The sequence below is a fragment of the Schistocerca piceifrons genome, chromosome 4 (assembly GCF_021461385.2).
Source record: "Schistocerca piceifrons isolate TAMUIC-IGC-003096 chromosome 4, iqSchPice1.1, whole genome shotgun sequence".
In the NCBI taxonomy this organism is placed as follows: domain Eukaryota; kingdom Metazoa; phylum Arthropoda; class Insecta; order Orthoptera; family Acrididae; genus Schistocerca; species Schistocerca piceifrons.
This window is the reverse complement of record NC_060141.1, coordinates 633,028,138-633,050,519: the sequence shown is the minus strand read 5'-3', so window position 1 is coordinate 633,050,519 and position 22,382 is coordinate 633,028,138. Positions and strand designations below refer to the sequence as shown.

The 22,382-nt window shown below is 41.2% G+C and overlaps 1 protein-coding gene across 1 annotated transcript in view; it reads right to left on the bottom strand.

The window, feature by feature from the left end:
- The window catches only part of LOC124796348 (transmembrane protease serine 11G-like), a 288,019-nt gene that overhangs the window by 6,202 nt on the left and 259,435 nt on the right, over positions 1 to 22,382 (bottom strand). The gene's annotated exons all lie outside the window — the stretch shown is intronic.

Below are 22,382 nucleotides of genomic sequence, written 5' to 3'. Positions count from 1 at the left end.
GAGCCAGGTCTCTCTGGGAAAATTGGCCACATTGTTTCAGGTGGAAATATTCAGTATAAGAGTGTGTGCAGAGGAGACTATGGCAAGGCATGGATCATAGTACCTGCATTTATTCGGACAGCCAAGCAGGTCTGAAATCTCTATCGCAGCCCTTGCAGTGAGATTGAAGTTCATTGCAGAATGTCATGAAGCCCTTGAGAGACTAGGGTGAAGCAATGGGATAAATCTGCCTTGGGTCCCCAGTCACTCAGGAATTAGTGGCAATGAACAAGCAGAGAGACTGGTGGGGACAGGCACGATGGCTCCCTTTATTGGACCAGAACCTGTACTAACCACCACTAAGGTGATGGTAAAATAAAAACTATGTAACTGAATCAGAAGGCAGCATATAGAGTATTGGCTATGATCCAAAGACAAAAACATTGCAAGCTAATAATGCTGAAGCCATGTTTCAAGAGAAGTTCTGCAATCCTGAATTTGAACAGCAAACAGATTAAAGGTATAGTTTAAAGGACATTGTGTGTGAAACTGTAAATTTTGTTGCTCACATGACTGTATCTTTTCATAAATAAAGTATGTGACCTTGAGGAAAAAACTACATGTTGATTTTGCCAAACCCAAGAAGTGATTCTCAGTGTTGTAGCTCTCAGAGGCACTGTGGGGTGCTCTCTGTGTGAGGCACTCCTGTGCATCTTTATGAGTTGCAGCTCATTTGCATGAATGCAACTCAGAGATATATGGCATAGCATGTTTGTTTGGGTTACCTGTGTAGATTCTTGCCCTTTGAGGCATATTAGCACAGGTAAATATGACTTCACTTCAAGTTACTGTGAACAGTTCAGTGATATGGTCATTCTCGCCAGAACTGACAGCAAACCAACACCAACAAACAAATGTTGCAAGCAGAAGCTGAAGAGATAGAGAAAGTATATGAGGATATTGAATGGGTAATTCAATAAATAAAGGGAGATGAAAATCTAATAGTCATTGGAATGCAGCTGTGGGGGAAGGAGTAGAAGAAAGGATTACGGGAGAAGATGGGCTTCATAGTACAAATGAGAGAGGGGAATGAATAATTGAGTATTGCAATAAGTTTCAGCTAGTAAGAGTGAATACAGTGTTCAGGAATCACAAGAGGAGGATGTATACCTGGAAAAGGCCAGGAGATGCAGCAATATTAAAGTTAGTTTACATCATGGTCAGGCAGAGATTCTGAAATCAGATGTTGGACTGTAAGGCATACACAGGAGCAAATATATGTGAAACGTGATTTAATAATCTCATTACATACAGTATACAGATCATTAGGTCTGCTGTACAGGAGAATATAATGACTTACAAATGATCTTTTACATTGTTTTCAGAAAGTTGTTCATTATAGATTGATATGCAAGTGCATCCAATAAAAGTATATGTAACACTGCAGTATTTCTTATATATTAACAGTTTATAAATTAATAGTTTACATCTGTCTGTTGTTCAAAGTGTAAAACTGTCTTCCATGATCCTTCAATGGTAAAGTAGCATTTTTCTACTAAAATCTTATGGAGTAATCTTTTCAAAGACTCATATCTCAATTTAATAATGATGAAGAGTAAGCTGAAGTTAATAGACTAGATAAGAAGAATCAATGTGCAAAGAAGGATACAGAAATACTAAGGAATGAAGAGACATGCTTGAAGTTCCTTGAGGCCATAGATACTGTGATAATGACTAGCTCAGTAGGCAGTTCAGTTGAAGAGGAATGGTCATCTATAAAAAGGGCATAACATTATTTAATAATAAACAACTGTCACTTCACAGTAAACTGCCATAGAGTAACAATTTTTACTATAACATCCTATGCTCAGGTTCTGCAATCAACAACTCTAACCTTTTTTTCCACTTTCTTGACCTCAACATTTCATTCACTGTGGCGAGGTGCTGACAGATTTTTCAGATGGGTGAAGTGGACAATACGAAGGATTCAATAGAATGGTACAAGTATCATCAACATCCTGATCCCAGCCAAGTGTGTGTGTGTGTGTGTGTGTGTGTGTGTGTGTGTGTGTGCGTGCGTGCACATGCATGTGTGTGCATGCATGTGTTTGTGTGTGTGTAGTGCAGTGCTTTTTAGTGTTGTATGTTTTGCTGTGCAGTGTGAGCAGTGACAAGTGATGTAATACAAATGAAAGTGTCAAAGTATTAGCGAGAGGTAATAGTTCTGCCATGAAGACACTACAGGCCTCTGGTAAAAGAAGGTGCTCATAGCCTTCAACATGCTTGAAAGTATATCCCATTTTTCTGTGTCTATAGATACATCAGTATAAGTGATTTTGGCACCTTGGCATTCCTGGAGCATTAAGAGGAAGGTATATTGGGAAAGATAAGGGCAATGAATTAAGGACATTTGAATAGCAACAATATAAGGAAAATATAGATAGCTACTGTCATAAAAATGACATGTTAAGTTGCAGACAGACATGATAAAAAGAAACTTACACATTAGTGTTCAGCCAAAGCCATCAGAAAAGGTGACACATACACACATTCATTTAGACAAGCAAGCAAATGTCATGCATACATGAGCACCATATCTGACAGCTCAGACTGGAATGCAGCTGTCTTGCAGAATGGAAGCAACAATCTAGAGGGCACAGGGAAGGAGAAGGGACAAGAGGGTATGGGAGGGGTGGGGGGAGAGAAGAGTGCTGCCTGCCAGAGCATGCAGGGACTAGATTGCCAACAGATGCATTATGATGTAGCTGTGGGGCAGGGAGGTGGGGAAGGTTTTGGGCAATTGGGGAGCAAAAAAGGAAAGGGAAAGGGGCAGGTCAGTGGGTGCATAGGCAGAGGGTCCATACAAAGAGGGTGGGAGATGAGAATAGGGATGAAGTGATAGGACAGAAGGTTGGGGGGGGGGGGGGGGGGTTGTAAAACTGTTGGGCAGAATGTTTGGAGACAGTAGGTTACCATAGGTTGAGGACCAGGATAATTTCAGGAGCAAAGAATGTGTTGTAAGGATAACTTCCACCTACACAGTTCAGAAAAACTGGTGGTGGAGGGGAGAATCCAGATGGCTCAGGTAGTGAAGCAGCCACTGAAATCAAGCATGTTATGTTCAGCTGCATGTGCCCTTGGCCACAGTTTGGCAGTGGCCATTCATCCCGGTGGACAGCTGGTTGGTAATCATACCAATATAAAAAGCTGTGCAATGATTGCAGCAGAGCTGGTATATGGCATAGCTGCTTCCACAGTGGCCCAACCTCTGCGACAAGAATGTTAGAAAGTGCTGGGGGGGAATTGGGCAAGTCTTGTACCTGAATCTTCCACAGGGACATGACCCCTGTGGCAAGGGATTAGGATTTGGAGTGGCGTAGAGAAGGACTAGAATGTTGCTGACGAGCAACAAAACACATCTTTAGAAGTGCTATGAAGGATCTTGGGTAGGATGTCCCTCATTTCAGGGCATAATGATAGATAATCAAGGCCCTGGTGAAGGATATGGTTCAGTTGCTCCAGTCTAGGGTGGTACTGAGTGACGAAGGGGCACTCCTTTGTAGCTGGCTCTTGGGAGTCGTGGGAGGATTGGGGGTGTGAGGGGAAATGGTATAGAAGATCAGTCTGTGGACTGGGTTTAGGGGATAGTGCCTGTCTATGAAGCCCTTGATGTGACCATCAGCATACGGGGCAAGGGAGTTCTTGTCACTGCAGATACAGTATCTCCGGGTGGCCAGACTGCATGGAAGGAATTTTTTGGTGTGAAAGGGATGACAGCTGTTTAAATGCAGGTACTGTTGGTGTCTTTAATGTGGGACAGAGGTGTGGATGGAGCCATCAGAGAGGAGGAGGTCAATGTCCAGCAAGATGGTGCTCTGGGTTGAGAGGATGATGTGGAGCAGATGGGAGAGAATGTGTTGAAGTTGTGAAGGATAGTGTGTCTTGGCTCTGAGTCCAGATCATGAAGATATCACCAATGAACCTCAACCAGATTAGGCTTTTGGCGTATTGGGAGGCTAGGAAGGTCTCCTGTAGATGCCCCATAAACAGGATGGCAGAGGAGGGTGCCATGCAGGTGCCCATGGCTGTGCTGTAGATTTCTTTGTATACTGTCCCTTCAAATGAGAAGTAGTTGTGAGTGAGTATAAAGTTAGTAAGATGTAAGAGAATGAGGAAGTGGGTTTTGAGTCTGAAGCATAATGTTCAGTAGCAGTAAGATCATGGGTATGAGGGAGATAGCATCAACAGTGACATGTAGGGATCCAGAACGTGAAGTCATGGGGATGGTGGACAGTTGGTGAAGGAAGTGGTTGGTACCTTTGAGGTGGGACACTAGATTACAAACAATTGGTTGGAGGTGTTGGTCAATGAGGGCTGAAATTCTTTCACTGAGGGCACAATAACTAGCCACAATGCGGCGTCCAGGATTGTTGAGTTTGTGGATTTTGGGGAGCCTGTAGAAGACTGGTGTGTGGTGTGTATAGCAGTGAGTAGCGAAATGGATTCAGGTGAGAGGTTCTGAGAAGAGTCTAAAGCTTTAACCAGGGATTGGAGGTTGTGTTGGACTTCTTGGATGGGGTCACCATAGCAGTGTTTATGGGTGGAGGAGTCAGATAATTGGTGGAGACCTTCTGCCAGGTAATAGCTGTGATTCATAACAACGTTGGTGGAACTGTAGGCTGGAGGCAGGATTACTAGATTGGGCTTAGTATTGAGGTTGTGTATGGCTATTCTTTCTTCTGCTGAGAGGGTGGTGTTCTGATGAAGTGATGTGGGGAAAGATAGTGAGGCCAAGTTGGATTTAAGGAATTCCTCAAAGGTGACCAGGGGGGAGGGGAGAATCACCATTGGATGGTAGTATGAACTGGTAGAGACAGAGTTTAGTGTTGGGGACTACATTGGCTTTGGCTGGAGGGATTGGTGGTGAAGAAGTGTTTCCATTGCAGGGATTGGGAGAAGGATAGTAGGTCTTTCACAGGCCAAGATGGATGTAGGAAAAGGACTGAAATATCTTTGGGGCTGAGGGTTTTGGTGGAAAAGTTAATAATAGTGTTACAGGAATGTTTCAGATGTGGGTTTGGTGGAGTGTTGGTAGGGAGTCTTGGAGGATGGGGCAAGTTTGGAAGGTCAGCTAAGTATGGTATGGTTGCTATGAGGGGTTGACAAGGAGGAACTATGTGGATTGGATAGTGGTGCCCTGTGGTAGCAGCAGGATGTCAGCAGATTAGATAACTTATGGAGGTGGTGTCTGGAATGTTTCTCAGTTTCTGGAGTGCAAGGGATTCAGATTGAGAGATGTGATGTATGTAGCAGTGATTGCACAGTAACAATATGTTGTGGAGGGAGGAGAGGTGGATCTGAGATGCCTGTGGCATGAATATGTGATTTTGAGTACAGGGTTTGTGAGCACCAGGTACTGGAGACTCCAATAAGGTGAAGGTCATAGTGAAAGGAGGAGTGGGGCCCAGAGAAAGGAATTTTATGGTTAGGCCACTGGAGGGAATTTCAGGGCTCATGCCGCATTTAAGAAATGGTGTGGGACTGGGTTTTAACCAGTGAAATGGATACTTTTCAGAACTGGTGCAGAAAGATGGAATAGGGATCCATTGTGGCAGGGATGTCATAGAGGAAATAGGAATGACGCATAAATGGTCAAATGAAGGTTCTAGAAGGCTGTGAAGGGAGCTGGATAAGAGAAAAGATGAATAAAAAATACATAAGGCACTCAAAAACACACACAGCAATGCAAAAACATGTTGAAAACTATGCACAAATACATTAAAAATGTACAGAAATGTGGGAGAAAAGGAATGGATGAGTTATGAGGGTCTGCATGTGTTGGGATAAGGAAAGAGAGGGGGGAAAGGGGATCAGTTCCGTCGAGAATCACAGGTTTGTGTGGCATGGATGGATGTGGAAAGTAAAATGGTAAAATACTTGAGCTTGAGGGAGGAAGTAGGAGCAATAGGATTAGATACAATTATTGGTGGGAAGAATTTGGGCTATTGAAGCTGCATCAACATTCCGCGTGGTCACATAACATGTGTCATGTATGGACGAGATTATTGATACAGTATAATTGTATGTGGTTTGGAAGGCAGTGAATGCACATGGAAAAGAAGAGAAAGAACAGATACTGAGAAGAGTAATGCTGTAGAGAATAATAGCAAAGGGAACATCACAGGTTTGTGGGATGGAAGAAAAGCCATTAGATAAAATCAAACAATGGGAACCCCAGGTTGGAATATCAACAATATTAAGAAAAGACAGATTGCTACTTACTGTAATGGTGACACATTAAATTGCAGACAGGTACAATGAAAAGATACTTACACATTAGTTTTTGGTCAAAGCCTTTTGTCAGAAAAGGAAACATACTCACATTCAATTATATAAGCAAGCATACTTCACGCAAATATGGCCACCATCTCCGGCAGCTCAGAACGAAATGCAGCTGTCACATTGAATGGAGCAGCAATCTGGATGGCACATGGAAGGGGGAGGGATTATGGGGTAAGGTTGAAGGGAGAGAAGGGTGCTGCCTGGTGGAATGTGCAGGGACTAGACTGCCAACAAGTTCAGTGTGGGGGATCTGTGGGGCAGGGAGGTGGGGAAGAAGGATGGGGAAACAGGAAGCCAGAAAGGAACGGGGAAGGGGAAAGACAGGCAAGTACATTGGCAGAGGGTAGTACATGTGTTACAAGGGTAACTCTCATCTGCACAATTCAGAAAAGCTAGTGGTGGAGGGAAGTATCTAGATGGTGCGGGGGGTGAAGCAGCCATTGAAATCAAGTGTGTTATGTTCAGTTACATGTTGTGCCACAGGGTAGTCTACTTTGTTCTTTACCACAGTTTGGCAGTGGCCATTCATCCTGGTGGACAACTGTTTGGTAGTAATACAAATATAAAAAAAACAGTGCAGTCATTGCAACAGAGCTGGTATATGGTAGCTGCTTTCACAGCTGGTGCAACCTCTGATGGTGTAGTATAAGCCTGCAAAAGGAATATATTAGGAAGTGCTGGGTGGGTGGATTTGGCAAGTCTTGCACCTGGATCTTCCACAGGGATGTGATCCCCATGTCAAGGGGTTGGGATTGGAAGTGGCATAGGGATGGACTAGGATGTTGTTGAAGTTGTGTGGGTGGTGGAACACCACTTTAGGATTGGTGCAAAGGATATTTGGTAGTATGTCCCTCATTTCAGGGCATAATGATAGGTAATCAAAGCACTGGTGAACATTGTGGTTCAGTTATTCCAGTACAGCAAAGCACTGATTGATAAAGGGGGCACTCCTCCGTAGCTGATTCTGGGGGTGATGGGAGGATTGGGGGTGTGAGAGGAAATGGCATGGGAGACCTGGTTGCAGACTAGATTTGGGGGGATAGTGCCTGTCTGTGAATGCCTTGGTGAGACCCTCAGATACTGGGAAAGGGGCTTCTCATCACTGTAGATATGCTGTCCCCACGGATCAAGCTATATGGGAAGGATTTTTTTCTGTGAAAGGGATAACAGCAATCAAAATGTGAGTACTTGGAAAGCCTGCCCTGATTTGATTGTTGGGAGGAGGGAAGGGGGCAAATTTCTCAGAGGGGAAAAGAATCTAATTCAGATTGCTAAGTAGGACCTGGTTTCCACCAGATGAGTGTCAGTCATACTTGTATGAAAAACACTAGCGACTAACCTTACCCTACAACGATGAACTTAACCTAAGGATTTCAAAGTTGATGGTGCTGCAAACCATATGCCTGGTATCTGGCACCAATAATATCACTGCCCCATAGAAGCAAAGGAGGGCAGTCTGATTAATGCTCCAAGAGAAAACAAGCAGAAAGCATTAATATTCCTCAAGCAGCTTGTTTTGTACTGGAAGAAATGGTGGCCGCATATGATTTTATTGTCAAAAAGGGAGAAAAAGAGGGACTGTGTCTATCTGATGGCACATTTTATCCTTAAGTAGACTTCTGAACATTGATGGACCATGGTGTGTTGACAAAAATGCATGACTGGTGTTTTGACAGAAACCACTGAAAGTTGTGTTACAGTGTCCACAGAAAGGCTGTCTGCAGTTGGCATTCAGCTAAGGCCACAGACTGAAAGGTGTACAAAATGGAAAAAGTCATCAGTATAAAGTATGAGAGTAGCTAATTTGCTCACAAAGTCCACAAATCCATTGATAGTTACAAGACCACTGAAGGATGCAATTCTCCCGAACCTATGTGGCACCAAGAGATGTTCCTACTTCTCCCACAAGCTGCAATGAATCGTGACTAAAAGGCCTGATTCAAGTATACAGCACAGTTAAGTTTGTATAGCATGTCTCTGAGACTGGTTGGTCTACAGTTGTCTAAGGAAATTGGATTGCTGCCTGGTTTAGGGACTGGGACATTGGTACTGTCTACTATTATGAGAGAGATCACTTACAAGCTGATACGACTGAAAATCTTGAGCAAGCAGCATTTATGATCCATATTCAGGTGGTGAATCAGTTGGTTATGAATCAAGTCGGGGTCTGGGACCATGTCACAGGACAAGATGAATGAGGGCTCCAAACTTTTTTCAGTAATTAAATGACTTACTGGACAGATCAGGGTAGTTTAAAATAAAATATAGGCAGGCATCCCCTGCTTATTGTTAATGTGCTTGGAAGGTGGGAGGCTAAGAAGTAGACACAAACACTAACCCAAAGTGTTTGACAAGAATAGATGAGTGGTATATACTACCACTACAAGACCAGGTGTAATCATTGACTGATGGTGGCCTAGACCAAGAGAACCTCTCACTTTGGCCCACACTTGCAAGAAAAATGCATGCATTCCCAAAGTGGTGACATTCCCAGTATTCTTTCTTCATCAAGGTAATTAGAAAATGAGCCCTTGACCACAGTCGCTACAAGGGTGATCGTTGAAGCATGTCACCTATATCACTGAAGAGCACCAGAAAGATGCATGCATTCTTGAAGAGGAGACATAGCATTCCCTGCATTCTTTCTTCCTTATCGTAATTAAAAAATGACTCTTTGATCACAGTCAATACATGTTGATCATTGAAGAGCACCATGTTGATCCCAGATTGTCACTGCAATTTCTTCATGCCATTGTGACACTGACTCCTAGTGGCATGGGCCCATGGAAAGAGGAACTGTTATTTCTGCTGCATGGATGATGACAGAGACACTCTGAAAACATTGTGTTGGTTCCTAATAGGGAGGCTGAAAAGTTGGCATCGAGGGCATCAGCCTGCCAGTTCACCCTCCAAAGTTCCTCATTGATGGCTGTCCTGATGAAAGGTCACATGGAAGTGACAGGGCATCTGGAAAGTGAGTATAGTTGCAGAGATCATTGGGTATGGACCATTGTATTGAGGTGACAAAGCTGGAAGAGCAATTTTGCAAGGTCAGGTCTGAGGACATGCTATGAGCTGCCTAAAGTGGGTAGGGGTTCCATCATAGATATAACACATGTCAAAATCAGAAAGGACTGATGACCATAGATGTTAAGTCCCATAGTGCTCAGAGCCATTTGAGCCAAAATCAGAAAGAAGTTGCTGAGAATTTCTTCTAGACTGCTTGACGCTTCTCCACAGTGAGTCTGCAGGTTGATATCTTCAAGCAGGACAGTGGGTGGAGGAAGTTGCTCATCAAGTTGATCATTGTGAGATGCATTATTTTCTTGTCAGGATGTAGATAAATATTACAGAGGGTGATGTCAGTGGTCATCCAAACCTGCAGAGCTTTCGCTTCCAATGGTGTACCTACAGCAGGCTTTTGTAGTTGAATGACAGTAACTGTCACGGTTGCAGTATTACAGTTTCACTGGATGATTCCAGGAATGCCTGTAGGTTTTCATACCAGTAGGATAAAATATTTCCCCCATACATGAACATGAGGCATGTGGGGTCAGGCATATGCTGAGCTGTAGATGACACAGTGTGTTAAGATTTTTGACAGCTCACAATGCTGTTGCTAGCTTTCAACTGCAAAATGATAAGAGCCACAGGTGAGAACAATAGTCATCTACAGAGCTGTATTTACAAAATCACATTACGTTGCTAGTTGTGGTAAGTCCGCAAAGCTTGTGCGCCAGCCAACTGTAACTGTCAGGCATGAACTTATGCCACCCAGCTTTGTCACTTTACATACTCACACCATGTAACACATTCCTTTAAAATTATATCTGACAACACTTAACTCTCTTCTTCCTCATGCTGATGTTGCGTTCTTTAATTACGCAACCAGTATTGACTTCTGTATGAAACCTAAGCTGTAAGATGAGACATTAGCAAAATAAAAACATTTCTACTTGCTTATGCTGATATTGTATTCTTCAGTGATGCAACAACAATATTGAATGTGGCCTTTTCAATTAACCCTCTGCTATGAATGATATTATTATTATTATTATTATTATTATTATTATTATTATTATTATTACTATTATTTTTATTATGCACAAACAATAGATTTGTGTATTATACATTAGTTGCTGTTGTGCCTCTTGTTTGTGCATTTGCTGCCCAAGTGCTAACAGCTTTAATTGTTAGTCATGGCACAGTCAGTATGGATATTGCAGTTCAGTTTTCTTCTCAATGAAGTTATAGGCTTTGTGGAACAGTTCTATTCACTTCTACAGTTCTACATATTACTTTGCTACTTTGAAGCGTGGCATATTACATTTTAAAGTTATAGGTGTATAAATTGTGCCTGTAATTGAAAAGTGTCATTTTTCAGTATGAAACACAGTATAATAAATGAGTTCTATAAATCTAGTTCCAGGATTTCATGTACTGAAAAATGGTCCTCATAGTTCGATAGAACACGAAACTTATAATAGCCCATCTACATATAAATATGAATACTAACACTGGAAAAAGCATTGCTGAAGATAAAAGCCAGTCATATGAAGTAATTTCTTGTTATTTGGAGCGCCCCCCCCCCCCCCCCCAAAAAAAAAACTATGAATGGTTTTCCTGTAAATGCAGAGAATTTAAGCCATGTAAAGGAAAGGTAAATTGAGGTGCTCAGTGTGTAAAGATGTCCAGAACAGTAAACCATATTATATTTCTAAAAAATGGAGTGTATCTTGGTCAGTCCAGTTTGTTGAAGTAAACAAGCTCAGTTCACATCACTGAGGAAAAAGATTCTTAAACATAGGAATTCTGAAGCCCATTTAACTGAATGCAGAAAAGGAATAAAAAAAGACAAGACAGTGTTCTAGAAAACCTTGTAGTTGAACAGCAGAAAGTCATTTTTGAAAGTATGAGGGAAGTGTTTTACACAGACTATTTTGTATCAAAAATTAACAAACTTCCACATGCTTGTAGATTTGCAAATTTAAAATGGTCTCAACATGGGCAAAACATGGCTTAGTTAACTTAAATTGGGCCATCATCATAGACCGCATTGCAGATACCATGAGGAAGAAGCTCTGTTTATCCATAACATCCAAGAATTCTGAGATCTCTGTAATTACTGATGAGTGTACATCCAGTGCTTCACAATTAGTTTTAATAGTGATGACAATCTGTTGGAAGCATGTAGTGATGGGGCTACCATAATGTTATGTCAGAATTCTGGGTTTTTAAAACAACTTACAAATAAGTACAACAGACTATTCAAATGCCACTGTTCATGCCACCAAATTGAATTAGGGATTGCTAATGCAATGGAAGGGGTTCCCAGTGCCAATCTTGATATCAACTTTTTTTAACTATTTGTATGCATTGTACTCTCAGTTTTCGAGAATCAACTTGAGCTGTCTGCTGTTGCAAAAAAGTTAGGTGCAGAACTTAAGAATACCGGTATGTTTAAAGTATTTTTGGTGTATTGGGTAGCCTCAAGCTTTAGAGCAGAGCAAGCCACATGGAAGTCGTACCAGGATTTGAATTCTGATATTAAAGATGTCCCAATGGTGTGACTAGAAAATCAAATGCAAGGGAAGAGTTCAAGGTATTGCAGAAAACACTAATGAAGGGCCTGAGTTCATGCACAACATTGCACTACTTTCTGATGTTGTTGAAGAGATTAGTACCATCAAACAGGGTGATTTTGGACACCGGGGCGAATTCGGACAGTATAGCTTATTTGCTCTTTGCTACTGCATAGAAACAAAGAGTTACTTATTTTAATGTCCGTGCGTCTGTTATTTTAAGCACAAGATTACATTTATCATTTCCCACAACTTTTATTTTGCGTCAATTGTTTCCCTAGGTGAATAATTGACGAACAGTCTCAGTGTTAAAAATCCATGCATTATCGTAAAGTGGAAACTTTATATTGTTACGCCAAGCGGGAAGTTATTGTTTCAGCATGTTTGCCGAGTTTCTTGTGCAAGGTTATAAAATAATGACGGTTTTTGTAAAACTGTGTACTGTGTGGGGTGATTTTGGACAATGCCAAGAACTTATAAGAGCAGGAGAGGTGCTACAGTACGGTGTAATTATGACCCGGAACTTTTAGATAAAGCTGTTTGTGATATTCAGAGTGGTAAATTATCGTACAGAAAAGTGTGAGATTTGTACGGTATACCTAAATCAACCCTACAAAATAAAGTGCAGAAAGCACATCTGAAGAAAAATGGGAGGACAGCAAGTGCTAAACAAAGAAGAAGAAGAAGGAAGAAGAAGAAGAAGAAGAAGAAGAAATGTTGAAGCAAGGTATCTTGAGGGCTGCACATTTGAGATTTCCCTTCACTAAATTGGATATTTGGTTAAAGGCTACCTTGATAAATCTGGCCAAAAAGAGAAGAAATTTCGTAATAATTTGCCAGGAGAAGAATGGGTGCATTTATTCCTCAAGCAACAGTCAGAAGATCTTTCTGTTTGCTTAAGCAAAAATATTAAATGAGCTTGTCCAGAACTTATCTGTAATATATAAAATTCATTATATCATTCAATATCATTTATTCGTAACAAAGGGCTACCTTAAAATGTGTAAAATGTCACCAAAATCAAATAAAAAGCATGTACAATTTTTTAAAAAGGCTGTAACTGTCCGAATTTGCCCTCTATATACTGTAACTTTGGACAGAGATTTAAAAAAACACATGTGTCTGAAATTGCCCCAATCCATGGGGTGACTTCGCACACTTTATTTAACTGCCTCAGATAAATATACCTACACATACACTTTCTGGTTCTGTGATATTTTATTAGTTACACTTATACCCTACCACTTCCATAACAATCAATTTAATCTACCAGTATATATGAAAATTACAATCAAAATAACAACAAAACTTTGAAATCACCCCATTTGACGGTATCTTCTTACAGTACCTCGAAAAGGACAGTGCTAATATTTGCTCATGACAGGGCAATTATGAGGTAAATAAAAGCCATTAAACAATTGAAGGAAATGCCTGATGCTTGCATGAAGGAAGCAGAGAAAGCTATTTAAGAAGGATGCTTCAGAGCTCTTCTATAGGAGGTCTTCTACAGATGACCCCCCCTCCCCCAACTATTTTTGTTAGAATACAGCACTGAATACAAAAAAATGGCTCTGAGCACTATGGGACTTAACATCTGTGGTCATCAGTCCCCTAGAACTTAGAACTACTTAAACCTAACTAACCTAAGGACATCACACACATCCATGCCCAAGGAAGGATTCGAACCTGCGACCGTAGCAGTCACGCGGTTCCAGACTGAAGCGCCTAGAACCGCATGGCCACACCGGCCGGCTAGCACTGAATACAGTGACTTAGTAATTTTGAGGACATTGTTATGTACTCATCATTTTCTCGTATTAAATTTTACAGTGCGCTTTTAGTATCTGGTCAGTGGTATAAATATAACAATGTTACATATATAGTAAAATCTGTTGTTATATTTTCAGATTTTTGCATTTTCCTGCCATTTCCATTATTTTCTAGTGGTACTTTCACACAAACTGTTCTCTCAATTAATTGTTTTCCTGCCATTGAAAATTTCTTCTGGCTAACACAATCACATTTTGCACTTTTCAGCCAATACCCCAAGCTTCACGTTGATTTTCAAATCCATTTATGTGGAAACTAAATTGTGATCCCACTCTCACAAGACCTGTACAATAATTTGAAATTCTTGATTTTAACATCTTACTGTTTGTGTGATTTTCACACAACCTTTCACTGACTGTGTCAATACTCATATTTATTGTGATATCTTGTGGTTTTTTGAACATTTGGGATTGCCATGAAGAACTTGTGCCATAGAACTTGTGCCATAGTCCCCACTGTATCTACAATTTGAAACTTAGTTTGTGCTTTTTTAGAAACTTTTGGCTACAGTACCACTGTTTGAAACCAATCATTCCCTAATCTCATTATGTAAATGGAAAATGTATTTTTTGAAAAATTTTGGACGTTTGTAAACATATATTTTCAAGGATTTTCTTAAGCTAGGAGAGTTGTGTGTAACCTGTTTCAAACTAAATCAGCATTTATGATTTACAGTGACTGTAATTAAGTAACATATCATGGAACATTAGTTTCCTCTTTTAACTGGAGTGTAAGACGGTAGTTTGATAACTCTGATCAAAAAGCAAGAAAAAATGCTTGTTTCGTAAACAACTCACATTACTTCTTGACATGTTCTCCTTTGACGGATACGCACTTGGTCCAGCAATCCTGCAGACCTTTCAACCTATAGAAAAACAGGTTCTGTCATATCCTACAAAATACTTATTGACTGTAACTATCTGTTTCTCATTGATGAAAATTTCTTCCCAATAAGCCAAAGTTTCAAGTTAGGGAACGGGAAGAAGTCACTTGGGACTAAGTCTGTTGAATAGGGTTTATGAGGAACCAGTTCAAAGCCCAATTCATGTACTTTCACCATCGTTATTGCTGGTTTGTGGGATGGTACATCATCCTGGGGAAAGAGCACTTTTTAGCTTGCCAAACTTAGTCTTTTTTTCAGCCAATGTAAGTTTCAAATGATCCAACAACGAAACATTATCATATCCAGCTATGGTTCTGCCTTTTTCCAACAAATGTATGAGGATTATTCGTTGGGAATCCCCAAATACACTGGTCATCACCTTACCAGCTAACAAAATGGTAGGTTTTTGCCCCCTTTGGTGCACTTACACCAGCCTTTGCCCATTATTTTGACTGCTGTTTTGACTCTGGTGTGCAATGATTTATCCAAGTTTCATCAACAGTCACAAATTTGCACAAAAAGTCTTGTGAATTGCATTTAATCATTGCCAGGCATTGTGTTGAGATGTTGTGCCAAATGCGATTTTGGTCAACTGTGAGAAATCGCAGCACCCACTTTCAAACAGCTTCTTCATAGCCAGTTCTTCATGTAGGACATATGCTCTCACTCAGTTGAGATGCCTACAGTCTCAGCAATCTCATGAGGTTTTATTACCATATCATGGATTTTGTCAATGGTGTCCTTTGTGGTGGCCTCAAATCGACAGCCAGAGCATGCTTCATCTGTGATGCTTGTCCAACCACATTTAAATTCATTAATCCAAAAGCGAATGGTCTTCAGTGATGGTTCAGAGCCTATGTAAATATATAATTCTGTTTTGGTTTGTGTGGCAGGCCAATCCCTCAAATGAAAATTTTTAATAACAGGACAGAGCTTGATTTTCTCCATTTGCAATCACATTCGACACACTGGCCAATTGAGATGGTTGTCAACAATAAACTGGACATTGTACCTTGTTGAAATTCTTTATGTGATCCTTGAAATAATCAAGCTTGCCAACTAAGAAGGAGTAACAAAAATGTTCCATTCTTTCATGGAAATTTGCCAGAGTTATCAAACCACCCTCGTATATTGTCTGCACTTATCATAAATTGATGCTGTTGTCAAATTTGTTAGTGATCATAACTGGAAAAATGTTTCAAAGATACAGTAAATTATGTACCAAGCTTTTCTGTTGTTTTAGATATCTCTTTTTGGCTTCTTGGAAGGAAGATTGGGGTTTAACTTCTCATTGTCAATGAGGTCATTAGAGACAGAGCACAAAATCATATTTGGGAAGGGAATCAGCTATGCTTATTCTTAGGGACCATCCTGGTATTTACCTTAAGTGAAAATCATGGAAAGTCTAAACCTCGATGTCCAGAGGGAATTTTCAACCACCATTCTCTTAAATGTACACTATGTGATCAAAAGTATCCAGACACCACCAAAAACATTATGTGTAGTGTGGTGCCACCTACTGCCAGGTACTCCATATCAGCAACCTCATTATGTCATTAGACATTGTGAGAGAGCTGAATGGGGTGCTCCACGGAACTCACAGACTTTGAATGTGGTCAGGTGATTGGGTGTCACTGGTGTCATACATCTGCACATGAGATTTACACACACCTAAACATCCCTAGATCCACTGTTTCTGATGTGATAGTGAAGTGGAAACGTGAAGGGACACATACAGCACAAAAGTGTATGGGCCGACCTCATCTGTTGACTGACAGAGACTGCTGACAGTTGAAGAGGGTCGTAATGTGTAATAGGCAGACATCTCTCAAGACCACCACACAGGAATTCCAAACTGCATCAGGATTGACTGCAACTACTATGACAGTTAGGTGGGAGGTGAGAAAACTTGGATTTCATGGTCAAACGGCTGCTCATAAGCCACATATCACGCTGGTAAATGCCAAATGATGCCTTAATTGGTGTAAAGAGCGTAAACATTGGACAATTGAACAGTGGAGTGAAGAATCATGGTACACAATGTGGCAATCCGATGGCAGGGTGTGGGTATGGCGAACGCCCGATGAACGTCATCTGCCAGCATGTGTAGTGTCAACAGTAAAATTCGGAGGTGGTGGTGTTATGGTGTGGTCAGTTTTTCATGGAGGGGGCTTGCACTCCTTGTTGTTTTGTGTGGCACTATCACAGCACAGCCCTACATTGATGATTTAAGCATCTTATTGCTTCCCACTGTTGAAGAGCAATTTGGGGAAGACGGCTGCATCTTTCAACATGATCGAGCACCTGTTCATAATGCACGGCCTGTGGCGGAGTGGTTACATGACAGTAATATCCCTGTAATGGACTGGACTACACAGAGTCCTGACGTGAATCCCATAGAAAACCTTTGGGATGTTTTGGAATGCCACTTTGTGCCAGGCCTCACAAACTGACATCGATACCTCTCCTCAGTGCGGCACTCCATGAAGAATGGGCTGCCATTCCCCAAGAAACTTTCCAGCACCTGATTCAACATATATCTGAGAGAGTGGAAGCTGTCATCAAGGCTAAGGTTGGGTCAACACCGTATTGAATTCGAGCATTACTGATGGATGGTGCCAGGAACTTGTAAGTCATTTTCAGCCATGCTTTTGTTCACATAGTGTAGGTGCACCTCCTCTCTTATGTTAAACACTTCAGTTTTAAAAGGCTACTGGTAATACTTCTAGCATATCAATCATATAAATTAAAAAATAATCAGCAAGCTTAGTTTAAAGTTATTTACTGTTCTGTAAAATATTGCAGCAAGCACAATTAAGCCCACTGTGTATACTGTTCTCAAACATGATGAGTCAGCTGCAGTTAGTAAGCAGCTGGAAATCTCCCTAACTTCTGTTAGCTGGTTGGACCCTGCTGCAAGTGGGTATGTTAGAGGTACCAAAGGCACCTCAAGTGCTATCTTCTTCTGTGTCTCCTGTACAGGAAATACAGTCTTTTGCTACTCATCCACTTGTCTGTGAGTGACATGTCAGTAGTAGGTCTAAGCATCTCCTACAGTAGAGACATCGATGAGGGAGAACTCAGAATGTTACACCCATATGTGTAACCAGCAAGTTCCATACACTGGCTTCCAATGAAACCAAAACTGAGTCAATGGGACTCACGGCACCAGTTGGAAAACATGCTGAGTCTCCTGTCAAGGGGAGGCAAACACAAAAGGCTGGGACCTGTTAATTGTTGGCAGTTCAAATGTATGGTGAATAATGGTGGCATTAGGAAAATGACAGCATAGGAAGGGAACGAATGCACCTGTGCACTCAGTTTACATTTCTGGGAGCCTCAGTCAGTATGTTAAAGAGGTTATTGTGGCAGTCATCAAGGGAACAGGGCATAATCAACTGGAGACTGTGGGACTAATGATGCCTGCTGTCTGGGCTCTGAGGTCATACATGGATCATTCCAGCAGATGGGAGAGGAGGTTGAGAATACCAACCTTGCTCAAAGAGTTTCAAGAAGCTCTCAGTCAGCAGCTTTGTCCTCAGAAGAAATTGTGGACCCCTGGTTCTGAGAAAAGTGGAGGGCTTGAAACATGGACTGTGAAGATTCTGTGACAAGCAAGGCTGTAACTTCATAGACTTGCTCTATAGTACTGAGAACTGTAGAATCCCCCTAAATGGGTTAGATGTGCAGTACACATCAGATACTGCTATCCAGGTAGATGATTGCATGTGAGATGCACACAAGGGCTTATTAAACTAGGCGACTCTCCATCCAGTTCAGATAATGACAGCTACAGGAGACCTAGAAATATCGGTATAAGAGCCAAAGAAGTTCCCCCCAAAGGTGAAAATATTAGAATCCAAGTTGTTAACTGCCAAAGTATTCACAACAAAGCTTGAATTTCAAGTGTTCCTAAAAAGCAACGAAGCTCACATAATACTAAGTAGTCCAATATTCAAAAAGTTTGTTAGAACAGGAAGTTGACATCAGAGGGAGTATTGGGGAAAATTTAAGCACATGTTAAAAGGACAAGCTAATGGGAAATGGAGGTGGTATATTTGTTGCAATATACAAAAAACTCAAAACCACTGAGATGGAAATTGAAGTTGCATGCTAAATCTTTTGGGCAAGACTCAGTATCAGGGGTGGGCATACATTATAATTGGATCCATCTATCAACCACCAGACTCATATGATGTACACAAAAACCTCAGTTTGCTAGTATGTAAGTTCCCCAGTCATACTGCTATCATTGGTGGAAACTTTTATCATCCAACAATCAGTTGGGAAAGTTACAGTTTTGTAAGTGATGGTTATGACAAGGCCTCCTGTGAAACAGTACTAAATGATTCCTCTGAAAGATATGTGAAACAGATGGCTTGAATGCCACTCAGATGGATATATTAGATCTAATGGGAATGTGTTGATCTGAACTCACTGAGGATGTCCACATGGAAACTTGTATCAGTGACCATGAGGCTGTAGTGACCCACACAGATTCCAGAACCAAGATCTGGGTAAACAGTTGTTAGGCATCCACAGAAGTTAGCATATGCTAGAATCAACAGAGGCCACCTCTCGTGGATGCAAATGCAGCCTCTCCTCAGTGCACCCTTTCAGCCAATTGACAGCTTATAGAGTCAGGCCCAGGTAGCCTTACCCTTAGTTACATGTTGACATTCTGACTAGGATTATCGGACTAGCAATGTAGCCACTCCATGGCCAGGGTCTTCTTGTAACAAGATATTTCTGGATGTAATGAAGTGTTGTGTCCATCACTGTTTGTGGTTAGAATACATTGGCAATGAATAGGGTCATATTTTCGCATGAATTTCAGTGTGTGGTTGCTATTCACATCTTGTCATGACATGGAGTCTCTTCTTCACCCATTGGTGCAACAACAGAAGGATCTGCTCTCTAAACTTTCATCTCCAGCTCTGTTTTCTCCTCTGTTCTAGGCGTTTGACAAGGAAATGGAAGATTTGGAAATGTATGATCACCACCTTTGGCAACTTTTCCTTGCCTTCCACATTACAGATGTGGAGGTATGTTGTGCACTGCTTTTGTCATGGATTTTTCCTGCCTTGTAACAGATGTTGTGACAGTTGGCCTCATTGCAGGAATATTCCTTGGTGTCATTTAACAATTTATGTTCATTGTTATCTTCCTATTATCACTGGTGCATGCATAACATGGCAGCAAGTGTTGAATTCCACTAATGCAAGAAGCAGCCCCATCAGTTTTATTGTGCCTGGGTTAAAACCCTGCATGGCCTTAGTCACAAGTGCCATTTTGTCATGGTCAAGTCAAAATAATCGTATGTGGACATCATGGTTCACAATGTTATCAGCCACTCTCCCAAAGCAAGGAAGTCAGCAACAGGCACTCCCCCAAAAGAGGTTTTGTCCATTGCATAATCATATGAGGTTACACATGCCACTGGTCAGCAGCTGGAAACTTGGTGTGATGTCCAGCAGTAGGGGGCAGTGTAGCTATGTCCACTGCAGCGATGCAAGCCAGCCAGCTAATCTGGGATTTCCCGCACAACACATTAACAGAATTCCAGCCAATTCTCCCTGTTGCCATCATGTGAATCTTGTTACTCCCAACATAACAGATCATAATGTCCCCAGAATTGGAACATCTGTTGTAAATGTCGAAAAAAAGGGCCACATACTGTAGTCTGCCATTGAACTGCACAGGATGCATCACCGGAAAATGTGAATATGGATATGGAGTGTCATCATTTGGGCTGGTTCCTTACCAGGATTCCAACAAGCTTTTTAATGAGGTTTTGATTCTCTTGTGACAGCTGTGCCTGCAGACCGACATCAGCGCAGCAGTTTCCCTACATAATGCCCAAACATATTCAGACTTGCACTGTCCACCACTGTTGCTGATAAAGAGACATCTCTGGAGATATGGGAAACAGCAAATCCCCTTGCTTAGCCAGTTCATGACTGAAGTTACCTATAAATCAGTGACTCAGACTATTACCTTTATTGTCATCCATGATGCTAGTTCAGCTAACCTTTTCAGGTTTGTTTCCTCTCATACCTTTGGATTTTCAGTCCTGGGCTCTATACAGCTGGTATCTGCCAAAGTCCCCTATCAATAATTGGAGGCTCTGTGATCAGAATTTCAGAATATCTTTGCAGAAGGCTAAGGGTGTGCCATAGGATTTGAAGCCCACATAAACTTGAAGGAGTCAGCTTGTCCTAGATTTTTCATGCTAGGCAGATTCCTATAGCCCTATGGTTCCAAGTTGAGGTGGAGTTGGACTGGCTTGCCACTCTTGGGGTTGTGGTTCCCATTTCCTCTAATGAATGGGTCATACCTCAGTCATCATGAAGAAACCCACTGATAAATTGTGCCTTTGCAGTGATTTTAAGGTCAGAGTGAATTCACAGCCCACAGTCATCATATTCCCATTACCACATCTGGATGAACTGTTTGCACACTTAGCAGGTGGTCGTTTCTTCCCCAGACTTGATCTTTCTGAAGCGTATCACCAGCTACCCCTGAACGAGGAATCCAAGCATATGATGGCTCTTAATTGGCCTTTCAGTATGTATAATACCAACAGTTGAAGTTTGGGGTAGCAAATGCCCCTGCAATTTTTCAACACTATCTGGAACAGGTCATGTCCACTATTCTTCACTGTTTCAACTACCTGGATAACATTGTTGTTACCAGATGTACTACGAGCAACCTGTACTACGAGCAACCACCTGCACAGCCTCAAGGCCCTGTTTGTAAGACTCCGGGCCATGGGTCCAAATTGCAACATGCAGAAGTCTAAATTTTTCCAATCATCCCTTGAGTATATGTCTTACATTGTTGATGTTCCAAACTGGAGTTTCCATTACTTGATTTTAATGTAAAACTGTACACTTATAAGAATTTGCTTCATTTTTTACATGTTTGTGTTTAAGCTTCTTTTAAGACACAGTATTTCATGCTTTTAAGAATGAACAATGCATTTGCCTGTAGGATGTGTTCATTTGTGTTGCAAGTAAATTGATGTCTGGCTCAGTACAAAGTTTAATACAAGCATGTGAGGTGCCTGATCAGCTCACATTAAATCATGAGTAACATTGAAATATTTGGCAACTGAAGTCATTGCAGTATACTTGTTGCATTCCGAAGAGTATTATTTCTACATTATTTTGTTATCTAAAATACACTGAAGACACATCAGAAAGTAAGGTTTTTGTCTCAGCAGTTCAACTTTGCTTTTATTTTCAGAGTTAGTCAGGGCTCTAACAGGTCACAGGTGCTGTAATTATGAGGGTGAGTCAAATGAAAACATTAAATTTGTAATAACAAATCTAAATTTCGCACCGTTATCCTGTAAGTTGGTAAGTGTACTACAAACAGTGTGCAGAATGGCCTGTAGGTGGCAGCACAGTGCAGATGCACACATACCATCACAGTTGCAGTATAAAGATGGCCACCCCACTTGTGACTTGCACCAGGGAAGAACAGCACTCTGTTATTCGGTTTCTGCATAGTGAAGGTGTGAAACCTATTGAAATTCATCAAAAAATGAAGGTTCAGTACGGTGATGCATGTTTATCACAGCAGCAAGTCTATGAATGGAGTAGAAAGTTCACAAATAGTGTGATTTCAGTGGAAGATGCTCCTCATCCATGTCAGGAACAACAAGTTGTGACCCCACAGAACATTGCAGCAGTTGAAGTCATAGTGAAGGAAAACTGCTGAGTGACACTGAATGACATTGCAGCATGTTTACAGATTAGTCA